This window comes from Colobus angolensis, unplaced genomic scaffold (assembly GCF_000951035.1).
Source record: "Colobus angolensis palliatus isolate OR3802 unplaced genomic scaffold, Cang.pa_1.0 Scaffold1, whole genome shotgun sequence".
In the NCBI taxonomy this organism is placed as follows: Eukaryota; Metazoa; Chordata; class Mammalia; order Primates; family Cercopithecidae; genus Colobus; species Colobus angolensis.
Window position 1 is genome coordinate 15,284,061 of NW_012110918.1, and position 5,458 is coordinate 15,289,518.

Sequence of the window (5,458 nt, forward strand, 5' to 3'; positions counted from 1 at the left end):
TGTTGGAGATGGGGCCTGGTTGCAGGTGATTGGGTCATGGGGGTGGGTTCCCCTTGAGTCCCCCTGTTCTTGTGATAGAATTCTCATGAGATCCAGTTGTGTCAAAATATGTGGCACCTTCCCCATCTCTCTCTTCATCCTGCTCTGGCCATGCAAGACCAGCCTGCTTCCCTTTGCCTTCTGCCATGATTGAAGGTTTCCTGAGACCTCTCCAGAAGCCATCATGCTTCCTCTACAGCCTGAAGAACTGTGCGCCAATTAAACCTCTTTTCTTTATAAAGTGCCCAGTCTCAGGCAGTTCTTTATAGCAAAAAGAGAACGAACAAATACAAGCAAAAGAGCAGAAGTCACAAGATAGCAGAATGGAATGTTTAAAAGCCTAGAAATAACTGTCCATCTCGCTGGGCGCGGTGGCTCAAGCCTGTAATCCCAGCACTTTGGGAGGCCGAGACGGGCGGATCACGAGGTCAGGAGATCGAGACCATCCTGGCTAACACGGTGAAACCCCGTCTCTACTAAAAAATGCAAAAAATGAGCTGGGCGAGGTGGCGGGCACCTGTAGTCCCAGCTACTCGGGAGGCTGAGGCAGAAGAATGGCGTAAACCCGGGAGGCGGAGCTTGCAGTGAGCCAAGATCACGCCACTGCACTCCAGCCTGGGCGACAGAGCGAGACTCTCTGTCTCAAAAAAAAAAAAAACAAAAAAAACCTGTCCATCTCAGTTCTATTTCCAATGAAAATATTTTTAAAAAGACATTTTCAAACGAACAAAAATTGGGGGAATCTGTCACTGGAAAACCTGTGCTGAGAGAAAATGAACCCAGAGGGAAGGTGAGAGACATAGGGAGGAATCCAGGCCCAGAACACTGGTGAGTTTGGTGGCGGTTCTCAACGGATGTCGCCAGTAAGAAAATAATAATCTTGGAAACCAGTCGGAAAATTCTCAGAATGTTAAACATAGAGTTGCCACATGACTCAGTACTTCCACTAAGTGTATGCCCCAGAGAAATAAGGACAAGCTCCCACATTAAAGCTTGTGCTCCGATGTTCCAAGCAGGATTCATAATAGCCAAAAAAATGGAAACAACCCAAATGTCCATCAGTGGGTAATGGAATAAATAAAATGTGGTGTGTCCATATGATGGGATATTATTTGGCTATAAAAGGAATGCATTAGTGATGCATGCTACAGCATGGAATGGACCTCAAAACATTACACTGTATGAGAGAAACCAGACACAAAGACCACATATTGTGGGATTCCATTTATATGAAACCTCCAGGGGAGGTACATCCATGGAGACAGAAAGCAGACAAGAGGTTTCCAAGGCTGCTTGTGTGTGGTGGGGGGATTAGAATATGACTGCTACTTGGTTTCTTTTTGGGGAGACAAACTGTTTTTTGTTTGTTGTTTTGCTTTGCTTTGTTTTTGAGATGGAGTCTTGCACTGTTGCCCAGGTTGGAAGGCAGTGGCGTGATCTCGGCTCACTGCAACCTCCGCCTCCCAGATTCAAGTGATTCTCCTGCCTCAGCCTCCCAAGTAGCTGGGTTTACAGGTGCATGCCACCACGCCTGGCTAATTTTTTTGTATTTTTAGTAGAGACAGGGTTTCACTATGTTGGTCAGGCTGGTCTCAAACTCCTGACCTTGTGATTCACCCGCCTTGGCCTCCCAAAGTGCTGGGATTACAGACATGAGCCACCATGCCTGGCCGAGACAAACTGTTCTAAAATTAGATTGTGGTGATAGCTGCACAACTCTGTTAATTGTTTTGTTGTTGTTGTTTGTTTTTGGAGACAGAGTCTCGCTGTGTCACCCAGGCTGGAGTACAGTGGTGCGATCTAAGCTCACTGCAACCTCCACCTCCTGGGTTCAAGTGACTCTCCTGCCTCAGCCCTCTGAGTAGCTGGGATTACAGGTGTGCGCCACCATGCCTGGCTAATTTTTGTATTTTTCATGAGACAGGGTTTCATCATGTTGGTCAGGCTGCTCTTGAACTCCTGACCTCAGGTGATCCACCCACCTCAACCTCCCATAGTGCTGGGATTACAGGCGTGAGCCACCACGCCTGGCCAAATTGTTAAAGAAAGACCTTATTTAGTGACTCCCATTAAGGCATGGTAAGGCAGACTTTATCAGGACTGTTGCAACAGGTACAGGGACCACTGCAACGGGGTCTTGCGGTGGAGGGAAGGGATTGAGCACAACCCGGAATACAGCTTGGGCAAGTGGGGATTTATAGCTGAGGAGTAGGGTGGGGGTCAGTGGGTGGAAAATTCCTAGGAGGAAACATTGGAGTGAGGGGGTTCTGGCTATAACCATTAGGTTTTTATTGTGGTCAGCATCTGTGCGGTGTGTCGGGCTGTGGGTCAGCACTGTTTCCCAGTGCATATATATGTTTATGCTATACTGTAGTCTATTAAGTGTGCAACAGCATTCATTCTTATAAAAAATGTACATGTCTTAATTTAAAAAATACTTTATTGGCCCATTTACAGTGGCTCACGCCTGCCATCTCAGCACTTTGGGAGGCCGAGGCAGGTGGATTTCTTGAGCCCAGGAGTTCAAGATCAGCCTGGGCAACATGGTGAAACTCCATCTCTACAAAAAGTTCACTGGGTGTGGTGGTGCACACCAGTAGTCCTAGCTACTTGGGAGGCTGAGGTGGGAGGACCACTTGAGCCCAGGGAGGTCAAGGCTGCAGTGAGCTGAGATTGCACCACTGCACTCAAGACTGGGTGACAGAGTGAGACTGTGTCTCAAATAATAATAAGAATAAAATACTTCATTGGCTAGGTACAGTGGCTCACACCTGTAATCTCAGCGCTTTAGGAAGTCAAGGTAGGAGGATCGCTTGAGCTTAGGAGTTCGAGACCAACCTGGGCAGCAAAGTGAATGCCCTTATCTCTACAAAAAATAGGAAAAAATTATCCAGGCAGGGCGGCACACGGCTGTGGTCCCAGCTACTTGGTAGGCTGAGGTGGGAGGATCACCTGAGCCCAGGGAGGTTGAGGCTGTAGTAAGCCATGATAGCATCTCTGCACTCCAGCCTGGGTGACAGAGCCAGACTATCTCAAAAAATAGTAATAATAATAACACAACTTCAGGAGGCCAGCGTCACCTGAGGTAAGGAATTCAAGAACAGCCTGGCCAACATGGTGAAACCCCGTCTCTGCTAAAAATACAAAAATTAGCCGGGTGTGGGGGTGGGTGCCTCTAATCCCAGCTACTTGGGAGGCTGAGGCAGGAGAATTGCTTGAACCTGGGAGGCAGAGGTTGCAGTGAGCTGAGATTGTACCACTGCACTTCAGCCTGGGCGACAGAGCCAGACTCCATCTCAAACAAAACAAAACAAATAAAAAACAAAGCCAAAACTCTTCAAAGAAAATGAACAGGGCTAGAATCTAATATTGGATGCAGCATAGTTTTCTTCTGAAACATACCATGTCACCCTTGGTCTTAACACTCCCCTCCTCATGTGGTTATTTGTGTTACACCCGCTTATTCCTCATCTCACTGACGCCAAACCCAGCATACCCCACCATTGCCGACTGCCACAAAAACCTAATGGCCAACACCAGAATCATGGCAGTAAGTTCCCCTTTTGTGTGTGTTTTCTTTAAACTAACAATCCACAACCCCCACAAGAAAGAATAAGATAATACCCATGGGCCTTAATGAGGGCCTGATCCCACAGGTTTCCCCAACCCCTCCACTGCCACATACACACATACATTCCCCATCGCTGGGTGAGTTCCCTGCTGTCTCTGGACTGCCCATCACCTTCTTGGGCACCTTGTTCTCCCCAGGGTCTGTGAGTAATAAACTATTTCTCTTCCACCACGTGTTCTGTAATGGTGCTTCCCCTAAGCTAATGCCTCCTGGTCAGGGCTCTGCTAGAGAGTGGCTGTCTTGGTAAGGACGCAGGTCACACAAGAGCCACAAGGGCTTCCAGTGGAAACAAGTTTCCTGGGAGAGGGACACCTGGTCACATGTAGGCATTAGGCCATCCACCAGAATAAAGAAGCCTCCTATGGCCAGACGCGGTGGCTCATGCCTATAATCCCAGCACTTTGGGAGGCCAAGTGGGACAGATCACCTGAGGTCAGGAGTTTGAGACCAGTCTGGCTAACACCGTGAAACCCCATTTCTACTAAAAAGTACAAAAATTAGCCCGGTATGGTGGCACGTACCTGTAGTCCCAGCTACTTGGGAGGCTGAGGCAGGAGAAATGCTCCAACCCGAGAGGTGGAGCTTGCAGTGAGCTGAGATCATGCCACTGCACTCCAGCCTGGGCGACAGAGTGAGACTCTATCTCAAAAAAAGAAAAAAAAAAAAAAAAAGCAGCCTCCTGTGAAAGGCATACTGCAAACACCCCCCAGCACTTCCCCTGGAGCCCTGTCAGGGTGAGTTTGCAGCCACTCTCCAGGAGAGACCTGAAGGCCAAATTAGTGGAAAATCATACCACCACCGAGAGGTACATTTAAAATGGGTAAGATAGCAAATCTTACGTTACGTGTGTTTTATCACAATAAAAAAATCTGGAGGAAAAAAAAGAAAAAACAAGAGGCAGAGAAGTGGATGGTGGCTGGGGTTGGGCAATGAGTACATTTGTATTTTTTGTGTGTGTGTGTGATGGAGTCTCGCTCTGTCGCCCAGGCTGGAGTGCAGTGGCGTGACCTCGGCTCACTGCAACCTCTGCCTCCCGGGTTGAAGCGATTCTCCTACCTCAGCCTCCTGAGTAGTTGGGATTACAGGCGCGTGCCACCACGCCTGGCTAATTTTTGTATTTTTAGTAGTGACAGGGTTTCACCAAGTTGGTCAGGCTGGTCTCAAACTCCCGACCTCATGATCCACCCGCCTCAGCCTCCCAAAGTGCTGGGGTTATAGGCGTGAGCCACCGCGCCTGGCCACATTTGTATTTTAAATTCTACTTAATGTGCATTGTGTGAGGTGCACATGCTACCTTTTTAGTATGAAAAACCAAGCTAGCAGGCGGGCATGGTGGCCCATGCCTGTAATCCCAGCACTCTGGGAGGCCAAGGCAGGTGGATCATTTGAGCCCATAAGTTCAAGACCAGCCTGGGTAACATGGTGAAAACCCATCTCTACAAAAAAATGCAAAAAGTAGCTGGGCATGGTGTGATGCGCTTGTGGTCCCAGCTGCTCAGGAGGCTGAAGGGGGAGGTGTGGCAAACTTCACTGTTATCTTTTTTTTTTTTGAGACAGTCTCTTGAGCTCAGGAGGTTGAGGTTACAGTGAGCCACGATCGTGCCAGCTGCGCTCCAGCCTGGGCGACAGAGCCAGACCTTGCCCCAGAAAAGCAAAATAAAACAAACAAACAATAACCAAAAAAACCAAACTAGCACAGAAAGCTATATGTCTTTATCATAGATAAATATTCAAATAGAAGCTGGTTATTTTAGTTTAAAATAAAGTATCGGGCCAGGCATGGTGGCT